The sequence below is a fragment of the Sphaerodactylus townsendi genome, linkage group LG10 (genome assembly GCF_021028975.2).
Source record: "Sphaerodactylus townsendi isolate TG3544 linkage group LG10, MPM_Stown_v2.3, whole genome shotgun sequence".
NCBI lineage: Eukaryota > Metazoa > Chordata > Lepidosauria > Squamata > Sphaerodactylidae > Sphaerodactylus > Sphaerodactylus townsendi.
The window spans coordinates 23628400-23646131 of NC_059434.1; the positions used below are offsets into that span (position 1 = coordinate 23628400).

The window sequence follows — 17732 nt, forward strand, 5'->3', positions numbered from 1 at the left end:
ACATGAAGGAAGTTTTCGGGAAGCTAGGAAACACTGCTCTAGAGATAGCCAGAAGCTCTGTTTTAGTGAAGAAAATATATCATAAACCATTTTAAAAAGTGGACTACAAAGATAGACAACAATGCAGTAAAAGCAGGATGTCTTCAAAACATCTGGGAAACCTGGTTCACATTTGTATTCTGTTGTTAAATTCACTTATAGTACAGTACTATAGTTCAGTACTAAGTTCAGTACTAATTCACTTATAGTACAGTACTTATAGCACAGTTCAGTACTAACTCACTTATAGTACAGTACTAAGGAGAGTTACTCCAACCCAAGCCCACTTTTCAATGAGCTTAGACCAGAATTTCTCTCCTTAGGGCTGCACTGTTAGTGGGCTTGGGCCAGTTACCATCTCTCAGTTGCACGGCTGCTTCAAAGCAAAGCCACCAACTACCACAAAGCTTACTCCTGAGTAACACACGCCTCGGAGCCAACCGTTTTTTCTAAACTAAAACCTCAGTATTCAGGTTAAATTGCCGGCACTTTGCAACAAATAAGTGGGTTTTGGGTTGCAATTTGGGCACTTGGTCTCGAAAAGGTTCACTATCACTGCTCTATGGTTTCTCTTTCGAACAGCCTGATAAGCATGCTATGAGGTTTAACTGTATTTTAATCCTCTCTAAAACGATGCTTTGAAAAGAGTTAGTAGTCTCAAGGTCTCCCCGGTCCCTCAATGATGCGGCTGGCCTCCATGCGGGCCAGGGCCTTTACGGCTCTGGCCCCGGCCTGGTGGAACACTCTTCCTCCAGCTGTCTGGGCCCTGCGGGACCTTGGTGAATTCCTCAGGGCCTGTAAGACTGAGTTGTTCCACCAGGCCTTTGGAGAGACCAGCTGCTGAGTGCAGGGCCCCCTCCTGTTTTTATTATACTAGGGGTCCCTTAACATCAAAGGGACCCACCGTTTTTCCCGCTCTGGGAGGGTTTTAAATTATGACTTTTGCTGGACACCGTTTTATTGTATTAACTGTTGTTTTAATGGATTTTTAGTTTCTATAGTTTATAGCAAATGGAGCTTGTGTACTATTTATTTGTAAATTACTTATTTGTGCTAGTTATTTGCTCCACTTGTTTTGGGGGTTGGGTCTGGTTGTTTTTTGTGGTGAAGCTTGTGTTGTACACTGCCCTGAGCCCTTTTGAGATAGGGCGGTATATATAACGAAATAATAAATAAATAAATGTGTTCTAGGCTTATAACTGTACAGTAGGCGTCTAAATGGTCATTTGTCCGATCTTCTGTAAACACTAACAACCACTGCAGGCAGCATTCCTGAGAACCTATTACAGAGGTTGTTTTCTCTTTGAGATTGTAGACATGCAACAAATTACTAACATACATATGATCTGGAAGGCAGAGCAGCAAAATCATCTGACAGCAAGAAACTTTCACAGATCTTTTTCAGAGATTTATGCATGCTGGATTTCTAGAGGGAAGAAGATTTCTCATTTGGGCAGAAAACTTAGATATAACAGAACTCTTACACAAAGATAACAAGATGGAAATTATCTAATGTTACTGGTATCGCTGAAGTTAATAAATCAAAACTGATACAACGAACAGCTCCCCACTTCTCAGTCCCATAGTATTATCCTCTCTTGAATTAATGGTATTTAAAGTCCCATAATTTTTCAAAGTAAAACATGCAACTGCATATTTTAAAAGCCAGACATTAAAGTCCTTAAATATTTTTCTTGAGCAATTTAAGCTTGTTTCCCAGTTTAATTCCAGCTACTCAGACCAGTTTGATAGTATAATCTGCTCTAGACTCAACTTTGGCTGTGTATCTTGGCACACTCTCAAAAGTTAGAGGTTATTGTTTGATTTAAATGCCAAAATCTTCTCCCTGGGCAGTTTGGACAGACTACCTCTCACCCACTTTCTGCATTTAATAAAGGAAACTCTTACATCAAGATCAGGGGCTCCAATTAGCCTCTTTTTGGCGTAATTTGGCTGATGAGGCTGTGAGGCAAGAACTGCCATTTAATACCCCCAATTATAAATCATGTATCTGAAAAACCTCTCCCATTTAACACATGCTTCTAACATTAACAAAAAGCAATTACGTGTTCCAAAACAGCCACTTACATCAGCTTTGCAAATGACTTCACTAGACCAAGAAGCATGTTTCTTAGCTCATACAGACCTCCAAGAGGTATCTGAGGTCTTGATCTAGTATTTGATTAAGCATGATTTGCATAGTGCTGATTTCACAGTGTGTGTTGCGTGCTAGCCTTCTTGGTGGTAGTCTTTGAATTGTTTTTTATTTTTTTTGTTCATATCTCATATTTCAACCTTTATTGGCATATTAATAAAGAAATGATACTTCATTAGGACATCAGTAAAACATACTACACAGCATACAGGATAAATATGAAAATAAACACAATATATAAAATTATTAAATAAGTTTAGATTCAGCTTAAAAATTTCTACTAGAAATCTGGAGACAATAGCAGTGGTTACAGATTCAGATTCAGAGACCTTTATTAAGCATAGAAATAGCAGTAGTTCAGGACTATCTTTCAGCAAGTATTGGATTACAGATTCTTTATGGACAGAATCTCTAAACTGTAAAGGGGTCACCAATAATTCTCTTCGAGGATTATCAAAAAGAAGACAATCCGACAAGAACAAAACAACTCTTACAGATGGCTATTTCCAGAAGGGATTTCCCTTATCTGGAATTACAGCAGGGTGAATCTATCTACAGTTACTAAAGCACAGGACTTTTTACTTAGAGTTACAAAACATCCAGTGAACACAACCAACTAAACAAACGAATAAAACATCCTCTATTGATACGTTACAAGACTACAAACCAAAACCTCCCAGAACAAATGACAAATCCCCTACTAAAATATTTACAGTTCTATCTGACCCCCAAAACAGATCTCTAATACTAGACACAGAATTTATATTTATCCTCATACAGTTAAGTAAGAAATTATTTTAATAGCCTACTAAATCCTTTTTTATCTCTGTAATGTACCACAGCACTAAAATATTCAAAACAGATACAATAGAAACAATGACTACATATGACTGATTATATATTGCTTATATAATTTTATTAATGTATTTGTGCATTTGAAACTTTATTGATAATCTTCTACATTTTCTATCTTTGTTCTATACTAGAAGGCAAAAATGAGATCAGGAACATGGCCTATCACCTTACTTTACATATCATAAATACAGATCTGTTTCACTACTGGTGGCATCTTCCCCTGTTGCAAAGGTGCTTCCTCTGATATCTGCGGAAGAATCCCTTACGCCAAAGGAAGGTGCCACTGTTCGCAGAACAGAGTCATGTAATTCATCCCACAGTACACAATTATAGGAGAAAAGGATATACAGATATATTCAGATATGGAAATATCCCAGGCATGTGCCTGTCCAACCTATAAATCTGATCCTGGCACTGATAAAACTGAAGGATTTACTGAATCCTATGCAAGACTAACAATAGCAATTTAAGATGGCTTCTAGTAATTTGAAATATTTCTTTTACATCTAGGGAAGATATCAAGGGAACTGAGTGAGAGCCTAAATTGATTTTGGCATAAACTCACTGAAAAGACTAGCACTTCTCTCATTTAGCAAGTTTTTCATATTAATTAATTCAAAATCATTTTTAAAAAGAAATTTTCAAGCAAAAGACACATACAAGATTGGCAACTATGGGTTGAGAAATACCTGGAGATCTTGCGGGTGGACCCTGGGTAGCATGGATTTGGGAGAAGAAAGACATCAGGGTATAATACTATACAAGCCACCCTCCAAGTCAGCCATTTTTTTCAGGGGAATTGATCTCTGTCATCTGAAAATGAGTTGTAATTCCATGAGATCTCCTGACCCCATCTGGAAGTTGGCAATTCTAAACACATATCACCACCATCAAATCATCAATCTGACGCCCTGCCTGTCAGCTTCAAAGAACAGATACCGGTATGTAAAAATGTTTTGTGGCTGTGCTTCAATTTCTGGTATCTCTAGCAGTAATTGACATGACCAGTCCCACAATCCTATTGCTCATAATAAGTCTTAAATTATCTTGATCAAAAAGGATGACTCTTACATCAAACACGAACTGACTTTGAATTATTTTCTGACAGTCTTCCTGACAGATAAAGCTGATCCCAGATTGATTACAAGTAGGCAGTGTTCTTGGCTCAGAAGGGCTTAGGTATATTAATAATCAGTTATAATCTCCTGTCCTCCAACATATGTCAATAATAAGGCATAATATCCTTTTCCCCATAGCTAAAAAAACCCATGTAGTTAATTTTAATCACTTCTTCATACACATAACTCTACTCGATGACAGCGATCAATATTAGACCAAAGTGGGTTTTTTTAAATGTTAGACCTACAAAAGTTTTTAAAGAGGAACTTCAACAGTTGCTGGATGTTTAGAAAGCAGAAACAGGATACACCAGTGTGATTTCTAGAAACCCAGTCGCCTCAACTTTCCCTTCAGGAGAATGCATTTCTTTTGGTGCAAATGGATAAAGTGGTTTAGACAGATGTTTTCAGGGGCATGGTATATAGAGACAGTGGCTTTTCAATTGAAAACATCTGGGAATATCCCAAGGCTATAACATTCCTGGTATTATGCCAAATCCTAGTGGCAACAATGGTTTGAAATTTGAAGAGCCATTCCTTCCAAAACTATTGTTTAATTCAGTTGTAGGCTGTAGCCAATTCCTAGAGCAAAACTGATCTTTTTTTAAAAAAAAACCACCCTTAAAGTATTATTCATTACAATATATTTTCCCCCACACAGCCTGTTGTAAACAATACTATATCACACTGGTGCCCCATAAATATACACATCTTTTCCCTAGAAGAATTTAGACCAGGGGTAGGGAACCTGCGGCTCTCCAGATGTTCAGGAACTACAATTCCCATCAGCCTCTGTCAGCATGGCCAGTTGGCCATGCTGGTAGGGGCTGATGGGAATTGTAGTTCCTGAACATCTGGAGAGCCGCAGGTTCCCTACCCCTGATTTAGACTTATCTGTGTAATGAAAACACATTTTAAAAAAAAAACCCGCACCTGACTGCAAATCAAACCTAAGTGGTTTCTCCATGGTATAATCAGTCAAACTTGAACTAAACTTCTTTTGCCTGAAAACAAAATGAGATGGGGGCATGTGAGCAGCTTAGTAGACATACCTAATCAACTAGAAGGCATGTCTGTCCAAGATGCCCAAGTCCAATCTTTCTCTGACTTAACGGCTGGACTGCAGCCAACATCAGTGGCCTGAACTAACTCCAACTGGGAAAATTCCACAAGGATGATCATGCCTCTGATAAAAGGCCTACTAGTATCTGAACCAGTAGGGCTGAGCTCCTATGGACCCCATGACTCAGACTACGGTTGCGCCTTTTGAGATATTGGCCCTTTCTGCACAAATTTCCCAAAGCGTTGGTAAGATGTTTGTAAAACATTTTCAATCCCACTTTTGTCCACACTCAACCCCTAGAAACAATTTGTGACCACCATTATTTGGTCCCCCCACCCCGTTTTTCGAATTCATTGATGAATCGATGCTGAATTGCTTCACAGCCTTGTGCTGGGATTCTGTGCCTCGTATACTCAATACATCAAAGATTAACACCTCCCCAATTTTTTTTCCTAATAAACAGATGAGGGGGAACAGAGAATGAGCTCATCAGTTCGGGGATGGCAGAGAGTCTTTATGTTTTAAATGTTTTAAAAAGATACGCACAGCAAGTGAAAATTTTTTGAAAACATTTCAGTCTCAAGAATTATTTTGAAAGGGAATTCATTTAAAACGTTTTGAGGCTGGAAAGAAAACAATTTGGGGTAAAAACAATGCAGAACTCCAAGGAGAAAACGTTTTATTTCCTGCCTCAAAATTTTTTGAATGAATTGTGTGGAAAAACCCATTGTGTTTTCCTTGCTAACAAAGCAAAACCAACTTAAGAACAATCCTCAGGAAATACACCGAAAATACACACTTGAGGACCCTGATAGAAAACTGTTGCAAAAGTTGTAAAATGGAGGCAGCTCCAGCTATCTCTATAAAATCATTGGGTAACTGGTCTCTCTCTCTCTCAGACACATACACACCCCTAGCTCTTAAAGCTGAACTGATGGCTACCTTATAAGTAGGCACAAAAAACAAACAGTGTTAGGACTGCTTGTCTCCAGCTCTCTCTGTATCACTTCACATGAAGCAAGAAAAAGAACAGCAAAACCAAAGGCCATCTTATAACTTGGTCTGTTTGGTTCCTGCACAACAGCTGCAAATGCCTAACGAACATGTTTGCGTTGAAGTTTTGAAAAACTGCACATGTGCAAAGAAAGGTCCTGCTGTACAGAAATATGGACTTATTAACAAACTAAAAGAAAAAACAGAGCAATAATAAATAGAATAAATAATAGAAAAATAGAAAAATAATTAAATGGGACACAGTTACAACTTACCTTTGCAGGAAGACTAGCATTCAAAACTACATAATGGAGGATATTTGAAGCTAATTTGAAGCAGATTGATTTATATTATATAATTATGTATTAATAAGTGATACTAGGTTAATAGATTGTACAAGTGATGGTATGACAAATTCAATGTTCCATTGATTTAGTTTCTTCATTGTATTTATAAGATTGACAATGTAATAATTGATGCAACTATATTTCTTATTTCTTTTTCTTTCCTCTTCTCTTTCCTTTTTTCTTAGACTTATCTTTCACATTTGTATCTTTTCTCTTTCTGACATGATCCTTAGGTTCATGGATTTGTCATTTGAATTTTATGTATTGTTGAAAACTTAATAAAGTATTTTTTTAAAAAAGAAAGAAAGAAAGGAAACTGTTAATTAAAACCAACCAGCAGCCCCTACCATCACTAAGAAAATTTTAGGTTAATATCAAAAGGCAGGATTTTATTAAAATATGGTATTTGTTTATGACTGATTTGTGAGTGTTTATATTTTTTATTTAAACAATTGCATGCTGAGCAGAGCAGTCATGCACCAAGGACTGGAGAAGCAATATAACTCAAACAGGCTGTATTAGAGTTGGCATGTACAAAAGCTGATTACGCTATACTGCATGATTTGGAAAGAATACAGTAAGGCAACCTGCTGAGCAGTCATGAATGGGTCCACAAACAGTCAAACTGATCAAAAGAACTGCTTCCTGTTTACGACTGGAAAACATGATGTGAGCTGAACCTATTTGTGCTCAAACATTCCTGGTCATTTCTCTCTTAACAATGACACCCTTCCACACTCTCCATCCCCAGTTCTTTAGACTGTATTAATGTTCAGTATTTTCAGATCAAATGGCTACAATGCGATCCAATACAATTATATTTATTCACAGAAATAAAAAGCAGGCAAGTAGAAATAGCACTCTAAATTATCCTAACATAGATGTTAACAGAGGAGCAGGCTACGAAAGCCTTACCCATAGTTACATGGGAGAAAGCACAATCAGGATTTATATTCAATTAAATATGAACAAGAGCAGGACTTTTTCTGCATGCTGGAATTGTTCCTGATTTTCTTGGGAGTCAATCCATAACCATTGGTATCAATTTGGGCCTGGTTTTGCTGCATGTCTTATCCCCTGGGACATTTTTGCAGCTGTGGAGTTTATGTTTTTCCACACATGGCTTAAATGAGGATATTTAAAGGTGTCATCATTGGTGTCATTCAAGGATGTAGGTAAGAGGGGGTTCTTGTGTTCAATCCCCCATTACATGTCCGAAGCTCCGCCCCCTATTTGTCGTTTTTTTGTATTTTTTAGCTTTTTTGTTTTTGGCCTGCAGGGTACACAGTTTTTAGGCTAGCAGCACCAAAATTTCAGGGATTTTTTTGGGAGACTCTCCTGATTATTCTACCCAGGCTTCGTGAAGTTTGGTCCATGGGGTCCAAAGTTATGGACTCCCAAAGGGGGTGCCCCATCCCCCATTGTTTTGGGAGACTCTCCTGATGATTCTACCCAGGCTTCGTGAAGTTTGGTCCATGGGGTCCAAAGCTATGGACTCCCAAAGGGGGTGCCCCCATTCCCCATTGTTTCCAATGGGAGCTAATAGGAGATGGGGCTACACCTTTGAGGGTCCATAACCTTGGACCCCATTGACCAAACTTCACCAAACCTGGGAGGTATCATCAGGAGCATCTCTTACTGATACCATCCAGGTTTTGTGAAGTTTGGTCCAAGGAGTCCAAAGTTATGGACTTTCAAAGGGGGCGCCCCATCCCGCATTGTTTCCAATGGGAGCTAATAGAAGATGGGGACTACATATTTGAGAGCCCATAACTTTGGACCCCTTGAACCAAACTTCACCAAACATGGGTGGTATCATTAGGAGAGTTGTCTACAGATACCCTGAAAGTTTGGTACTGCTAGCTTAATAATTGCACCCCTGACACCAGGCACCCCCCAAATTTCCCAAGATTCTCCTTTTAAATCCACCCCCTTTGGCATGGATTGAAAGGGAGAATATGAGATCCCCAGTTTAAAAATTGAAAGTGATGCTGTTTCAGGATGGGAGAGAATCCACCCCAAAACAGCATCACTTTCAATGTTGTTTTAACTGGGGACCCCAGATTCTCCCTTTAAGGTGGATTTCAAAGGAGAATTTGGGCTCTCTAGTTTAAGCACCACTAAAAGTGATGCTGTTTGGGGGTGGATTCCAGCATCACAGTGGGCGCCCATGGGGCGGCACAAAACTCAGATTTTGCACTGGACTCCATTTTCCCTAGCTACGCCTCTGTCCAGAGGGGAGGGCAGAAGGGGCTGCCAGCTGGGAGCCCAGTTGGTAGGGGGGCGAGGGAGGGCAGGGCAGGGGAGTCTGCCATCCCCGGCCTCGGAGAGCTGCTTTTAGAAGCACTGAGGCTGGGGATGGGGCTTGGGAAGGGGGCGTGGCCCCCCAACTCCCCCATAAAAAAATCTATACCTACGTCCCTGGTGTCATTATTGATGCCGTGAGATCACTCTATTCATTTTTTTCAAAAAATAATAGTTTAACCAGGTTCTCCGAATTCCCAGTTTGTTTTTTTTAAAAGAGGTCTCTCTCCCTTTCCTTTGCACAAATATGCATTTTTCATATGGCTTGCAAAAAAATAGGATAGAGGCTTACTTAAAAAAAATAAAATAAAAGCTGGCAATTTGGAGAACTTGCCTAAACCATCATTGCATTGCTACAATGCTATATTACTATTTTAGGGACTTAAAAAAATTGAAACCACTGTTGGGAGGGGGAATGGGTAATTTAATTATGACAACAGTCCAATCACTGAAAAGTGGGCTGAGACAAAGAAAACTAATAGAAACACTATGCACTAGGAAAAAAAGACTCAAAATCAGCTTCCAGAGAGACATCAAGGTAATGGTGGTCTCAAAAGAACCAGAAAAAATTGGGAAGGAAGTGAAAATTAAATGCACAAAATTGTATGCAGAAATCAGGCAGCTATAGTAGTTGACTAATCCTCAGTTCAAAAGGTATTTATTATTTTTTCCAAAGTCTATTCCAGGTTATGTACATCTTCAAAAGCAGTATATACTTCAATGCAAGGTTACTGCTATCTTTCTGCCATAATGGAATACTTGCAAAACAAATCATAATTATAAAAAGATGGGATATTTCTAGCCATTATCTCTATCCATTAAAGCTTCGAACTGATTAGCAGTGTTAACTTGTATAAAATCCCTTATTTTTAATTGTTTGGCAAGGGGGTGGAGAATGTTCTTCTTCCATCTCCCTTGGGCATTTTTTCGACCCATAGTTAAACCTTAGAATCTCAAGGACTTCTTTGTACTGCCAAATAGGACTCTTCTCATTTAAAAGTTAAGAACATAAACATGAAAAGGTTAAAAACATAAACAAGATAACATTTATCTGGCCTGTGAGGGAGCTTTCAACAGCTGCTTCTCAACTCAACCGGAAGTCCATCCTTCCCGGGATATTCTATATTTTACATAGTTTATTTTATAGTATGGTCTATACCAGGGGTCTGCAACCCGCGGCTCTCCAGATGTTCATGGACTACAATTCCCATCAGCCCCTGCCAGCATGGCCAATCGGTCATGATAGCTCAGGTCAGATCTTGGAAGCTATGTGGGGTGGCCCTGGTTAGCATTTGGAAGGGAGACCATCAAGGAAATCCAGGGTTATGATCCAGAGGCAGGCAATGGCAAACCACCTCTGAATGCCTCTTGTCTCGAAAATCTCATGGGAGGGACACCGTAAGTCAGCTGCGACTTGATGGCAAAAAAAAAAGCATTTGCAGATAACAGATAAGAAAATATGCCAAGTGTTGCTCTTCCTAGTACCTTTGTATGACTGAATGAAGTGTTTTTGCAAATACAAATTACAGCAGGGTGTGTTTAATTGGATAATGGCTTTATGAGTGTGTTTGCTGTGCTCAACCAGCACTCAAAGGATGTTTTCAACATTCCAAATGAACAAAAGCAAACCAAAGTCTTAAGCCTGTACAAAATATTTTCCGCGATTCAACATCTTGCAAACTTGCAGTAGAAGGCAATCATCTTAAAACACAAGATTATTTATTCAACACCGACCAAAAGAGAACAACAACAAAAATGTTCAGCCTCACAATCACAGAATGTTCCTTCGTTTTAGAATATCAGATAAAGTTCTTAAGACCTACTTCAGAGTCTGAGGGAACAGATAACTTGATATGTTTAGTCACAGATGTAAGATTCTTACAAAGGAAAACAATGTTTAGCACACAGGCCAACGTCAATAGTCAGTATGTAAGGCCAACCTGGCTCTTTTTAGCTAACCCAAGAAATGTAACTGATAACACTATTAAAACGGCAGCATTGAAAAACAAGCCAGTTGTGGTTTATAATTCGCCACTGACAGACAACAATTTAACCAGAGGCTAAAATGAATTAAGTATCAATTACAGACATTATGATACCCCTTCCACATAAAACTTTAGTACATCAACATTTTATTTCAAGTCTTGATATAACAAATAAGAAAGATACACAGCCAGCAGAACATGTCACTATAGAAACATTTAGGACACATGAAAAAAAAACAACTTGCTGAATACTGAATTTGTATATAATCTTGAGTTCCTTGAAAAACTAGCATGGTTTTTAAAAAGAGAGATGCAGTAAATACGATTCATAGACCAACTTTTTTTGTTCGGACTCAAGATGGATTACGGAGCACACAATACATTTATCAGAAAGAGCATGGATGCATGTATGTACAATGTTTTATCATTAAAGTATTAAGAAAAATGTCTCTACTTGGTCAAGTACAGTTAAGGCTACTCTTATATCTAAAACACAGCAAGTCTAAACTCTGCAATTCACTTTAGCAAAGGTGCAGTGTCACAGTTCAACTGTCTCAGTAATTCTAATCGAAGCATGGATTCTCACCATCTCCCTCTCCCACGTAAACACTGTTTGTTTTAGCTGTTCTCAATGCCATTAAAGCTGACTTGAATCTATAAATGTCAAGGCCACCAGAAGGTGAAACATAAGGAAACCATATGATGTCAGGGAGTCAACAAATGGGGGCTTAAATTTTCTATTTCAGCATCTATTAGAAATGAATACCTACATAAGAAGAGGAGGAGGAGGAGGAGGAGGAATTTGGATTTATACCCCTCCTTTCTCCCCTGTAGGAGACTCAAAGGGGCTTACAATTTCCTTTCCCTCCCCCCCTCCACAACAAACACCCTGTGAGGTGGGTGGGGTAAAGAGAGCTCCCTAGAGCTGTGTCTAGCCCAAGGTCACCCAGCTGGCATGTGCTGGAGTGCACAGGCTAATCTACTTCCCCAGATAAGCCTCCACATCTCAAGTGGCAGAGGGGAATCAAACCCGGTTCTCCAGATTAGAGTGCACTTGATCTTAACCGCTACGACACTGCTGAAGTATGTGAGGTCCATATTTAATGAAACACTCAAATTATATATTACTGCTACTGCGAATGGTTTCTGTACCTTTCTAGAGTACAATGGAATTAGTTTCATACTAGAATCACCTTTCGAAGTTCCAAAAGTCACCATCCTCCAGCAAAAGATTAGAAGCCATATTCTAACTATAAAAGGTATTTTATGTTTCTTAGAACCTATGTTACACAAACTAAAACACGACTTTACACATGCAAGATCTACATATACAATTTTTCAAATTTTCAAACCAACTTGTTGCTGACCAGTTAGACCTTAAATGCCCTGCCAGACCAATATTGGATAACTGTTCATCTTCACGGATGTCTTTTTGGCATCTGTATAAATCAAATTGTGCTAGGAACACATTCCGATCTTATATGTCTACTGCGTGGGAAGTCATCATGCAACACAATATAGTTTTCAATCATTCCAATTTTGGGTTTTAAAGATGTGGTTATTTTTAATAATAATAATAATAATAAAATAAGCCTAACAAATGAGCAGCCAGTTAACAAGGCGTTGACAGCTGAATCTACATTCAGGGACTATTAACAGCACCAAGTCCATTTTTGCAGATGTGCTAGTTAGTTATCCAGATGATACCCCCTGATACATGCAGAACACTGTGTGAATGCTCATATGGAAGAAAAGTGGAATTAAATAATAGGAATTAAAATACCTTCTGGATGCTTTAGAAAAAAAGGTCTCTTTAATTTTGCAAAAACACAAGAAACGGAAATTTTGATACGATGGAATGCATGGAATTCCCTTTCGTCTGAATGCTTTCGATCTGAAGCTGCCTTGGGTGCATGCCTTCTGACCTTTCTTGCTGTCTGGTCTGAAGCAGAACATCTGATCTGTTTGCACATCCAAGAAATCGTTCCAACACATACCGCTGAGCTACTTTCAACATTTAAATACCAGAGGGTATTCCTTTTCTCTGCACAGCAGAAGGAAATCTAACCCTCACAGCCACCAAAGCCACAATGCTGACGACAGCACACATAACATACTTTCAGGTTTTACGCTGGTATCCAATTATTGCACTAAATAAAACATGCAAATTTTTAACACTAAACAAATACAAGTTTAGTTATTTAAGGGAGGCTAATTCACCCCTATCACTGCACACTTCGTGAGATTGGAAGTAGCCATGAATATCCTTCCTCGGGATCCTTCTGCACATGCAGAATAATGCACATTCAATTCACTTTCAATGCACTTTGCAGCTGGATTTTACTGTGTGGGATAGCAAAATCCACTTGCAAACAATTGTGAAAGTGGACTGAAAGTGAACTAGTTTGCATGTGAGGAAGGGCCTCAGTCTGGTGTAGTGGTCAGAACATTGACAAATGGGGGGATCTGTGAGGATTTGAAGGGGGTACCGCATTTCCCCCCATCCTCACTATGTACTCTTTCCCTTTCCTGAAACCCCCATAGCCTCTCATCTTCTCCTGATTCCTGCTCTCCTTTCTACTCATCAGCTACCTACCCAGGGGCGGAGCGAGGGGGAACTGCACCCAGGGCACGTGCGCCCCGCGCCCCTGCTGCAATACCATCTGCCCTGCCCTGAAAAGCCCCAGAACGCCCCGGCCATGTCCCCGCACCGGCGTGCGGCCAGGGCATCCTCCCTCTTGGTGCTATGCGACTCCACCTACCTTTATCTGAGCCCTTCTCCCTTCTTCCCTCACCCTGGCAGTTTCTCTCCAGAAAAATTATGGCCCAGTTGCACAGTGGTAGCAATTTGCACTGGGGGAGGACCTGCGAGGACTCGTGGGAGCTCCTCACTTTCTCCTGTCCCCACAATAGATTCTCTTTCTTTTATCCTAGCAACTCCCACATCCTCAGATTTTCCTGATTTCTTCTCTCCTTCACATTTTCTCACCAATTTACCTTTTATCTGCCCTCCCATCTTTTCTATTTACTTCATTTATATCCTGCCTTTCTCCACAATGGGAACCCAATCCAGCTTACATCATTCCCCTCTCCTCTAGTTTATCATCATAACAACTATGTGAAGTAAGTTAGGCTGAAAATGTGTGACTGTCCCATTGTCACCAACAGCAAAAGAGGAATTCTGACCACTACACCACACTGGCTTTCATGGGGTGGCAGCCAGGCCTGAATGAGTCACGAAAATGAGGTGGTAAAAGTCATCCAGTGGTTGCTGCCAGGTCTGGGCCCAATGAGTCCTCCATCAAAGATCAAAACAGCCCCAGTAAGGCCCTTGCCCTTGCCCTTAAATGACAGAAACCAAGCAGAAACCAAGTATGGAATGCAGGCCAAATTGCAGTGGTTGCCTAGCACTAGCTACTGAGGACATGTGTTTCTTAAAGCTACCCAGGCTCATTTTATCATTTTGGGGTTTTTGTTTGTTTCTGCTTTTAGATTTTATGTTCATCTGCAAATCTGAAGCATTTTTCAGGTTTGTTGAAGAACCCATGTTGTATATTTACAGCTCCAACGCACATACCCAGGTTCTTGCTATCCCTTCCAGCCTCGCTGTATTGCAGCAAAGTGCAACAAAGTGCAGCATTGCGGCCATGGCCAAGGGGGGGGGGGGGGGGAGAGAAGCCGCAGTTTTGCCAACCCTGCTACACATGTAACCCAAAACTAATGGTTTTTGATGCACAGTTTTTAATATTTATAATTTGATTACAGTTTTGGGAATATAATTTTTTTGGCATTTTTTATAACTGACATTTATATTCCCATAAATGAGGTGTTCCCCCCCCCCCTTTTTTTTCAACTGGTTACCTAGTCTGTTCTGGGTTGAAAATTTCCTCCTGCCTTTTTTTTTGTTCATTTCCACCTTGAAATAGACATTACTGGAGGGACTAGAGGATGGGAAAGCTGTGAGACTCCCTGAGTTGGAAGCCTGAACTATGAATGGGGGGGGGGGGGTGTTTGGGGAGGAAAGAAGGGCCTGTGTTCTCCAATAACCTCGAATCCTTCTCTTTCTCTCTCTAGCACTCCTGTAAGGATGGCTGAAGAGGACTATGCAAACATTAATAAGGAGATTGGAATGGGACTTTCTAAGTGTCTATGGGACCTGATAGGTGTTACAAGAGACCCTCCCATTGATCTGCCCAGGGTGAGGAATTACTACACCACAGCCTCCCAAGGAATGGAGGAATAGGAGAAAAAATGGCCACCACAGAGGGACTTGCTAAAAATTTCCACAGTCTCTATGCTAAAGACTAGGGGAGGTAGCCTAGAACATCACCAAGAAGTGATATCCCATCTTCCCAAACTGCACTGTCCCCAAACTGCACTGTCCCCAAACTGCACTGTCTCCAAAATCTCATAGCATTTGCTGTGGCAGTATTTGGAACCCTAGGCTACAGACAGAAGGAGGCTTAAATACACACCAGAGATTCTTGTGTACAAAGTAGCTCAAGCCACATTGCCATGTGACAGAATACTTGGAATCACAGATATCTGATACTACAGTTGTCTCTTCCACATCTGGAAAACCATGTAAAACTTGAGATGCAAAGATCATTGCAGGATCCCTGTGAGATGTCATATGAGAGACTGCTGTAAACACACTTTGAACTGTAGTTCTTTTACTACAAATTTGATTTTAAGGGGGGGAAATTGTGTAGCTATTAATTTACATTATTAAACAGTTATTTCATTAAAATTCCCATTGACAGCACTTTGTCATGTTGACTGTGAAATACTGAAACGGTAATGGGGAAAATCACAATATGGAAGGGACAGCTGTATTAATGAATGAACGTTCATCAGCACAGGTTTAGGAGTAAAATGAATGAAACATCATGCCAATATTGTTTACTGGTTAGAGATACCAATATTGGCAGCCCCACACCTGCCTGAAAATTGCCCAACAACTGTTTGACGGAACAGACAGACATGCGTGCTCAAGATTCTGCTAGCATCCAGCATTAATTTGAAACTCTCCATTGGGCACCAATGAAATGATGCTGTTAGTAAAACTACGAAAGCCTACAGGATGGGAAAGGATATTTTAACATAACATTATGAATTCAACAAGTGGTCTGTACTCCATGCTCTAGCTATCAACAAAATCCAGATCCAAATGTCCTTATTGCATCAGCAAATAAGCCACAGCAACAACCACTCACAGAATAAAAACAAGAAATTTCCATACATCTCCTTAGGAAAAATTAAAATGTTAGAAATTGACCATGTGAAATTGACTAGCCCACAGAAACTGACAAGTAATTGATGGTGTAAAATTGACTAGACCATTGAAATTGACACAAAAAAATTACCATGCGAAATTTACTAGATCAGTAAAATTGACAAGAAATTGACATGGCCTAGCAAACTAATGCCAGACCAAAGTCAGTGGGAAAAAGAAAAATTAAAATGCATAACGATCATTTCAAATATCTCAAAATAAAATTTCCTTACAATCCAAATGGCTATTGATTGAGAGCAGAGCAATCGCTGGGCAGGTCAACCGTGATCAACATACCTCATCATCATTTCCATCTGCATGACAGTTTTATACGCATGCTCGTGCGTGAGACCTAATGAGTTTCATTTTGTCGAAAAGATGTGTACATGCAAAGAGATCTTCACCAAGTGCCCTCTCAGTATTTCAAGGAGGCATTTCAAGCTGTGGTTAGAGGGGGAGGCAGAAATGTTGTGCTTTCGTTTGTGGAAATTTTAAATAGTATCCAAGTTGCTATCACCCTTACTACCTGTATAATACTTTTTAATAGTTACCGTGACTGCTTTGTTTGATGTTAAATAACATCATACTTCAGATCCATCATGGTTAGGTTTATTTCCAAGTCTATAAACTGTGTTGTTGTTTTTCATTCACAGTTTCAGATGCCACTGATTTTTTTAAAGGACAAATGTGTCAGCAATTTCAGCAACAGCCATTTCTTGATGGAATATCATACATGCAACTAAGGCTATTATAGACGCTCTTCAATTGTTTACTTTATAAAATGATTGCCTCTGAAATCAAACCACTTTACAAGTATATACATTTCAAAAATATCTTTAAATAAATCTATTATTTCTTTGAGTTTGAGGGAAAATCCCTGCTTTATTTCAGTGTGCCAGTCATAAATATTCATTTAATCTGTTTGTTAACCCCATAACTAAGCCCAGATATTTGGACTGGTTTTTTTAAAAAAAACCTGTTACATACAGCAATCAGCATAGAAGGGGCTATCATTTCTCTCCTACTCCAACACAGCCAACTAAACTTTGAGAATCAATGATCGAAGCAACTCAGCCAATGCCAGCCAAAGGCCCTTCTGCTTGACCCACTCCTAAATTATGACATTTGACCTGACTGATTAATTTAAACTCAGATGATATACATAAGTGATTCAAATCACCCAGGAAACAGACTGACTTCACTGATTTAAATCATTGTTCAATGGTTCCCATAATACCCATTCTACAGGATTCCAAGAGCTATTCAAAATATAATAACTCATAGGCTCTCCCATTTCCTGCTTCCATCTTTCCCACCCACCAGTCAATGGACCTTTATCTGCCTGCTTTCCCCCCTGCCCCACATCCTTCTACTTTCCCTCTTCTCCCTTACAGCCTCAATATGGGAAAAATATGACCCAGTTGTGTAGCAGAAATGACTGGGTTAGGTCCAGTTGCACAGTGCCAACTGCAGGGCCCAGTTGCTCATTGGGAAATCCACAGGGCCTTCAGGAGGCCCCTCACTTTCTGATGTAACCTCTTCTCTACATAATTTTCTCTTTCTCTTCTCCTAGAAATCCATATATCCTCACCTTTCCC

General features: G+C 39.7%; 1 protein-coding gene across 1 annotated transcript in view; it reads right to left on the bottom strand.

The window, feature by feature from the left end:
- The window catches only part of SCFD2 (sec1 family domain containing 2), a 195942-nt gene that overhangs the window by 174947 nt on the left and 3263 nt on the right, over positions 1 to 17732 (bottom strand). The window lies entirely within an intron of this gene.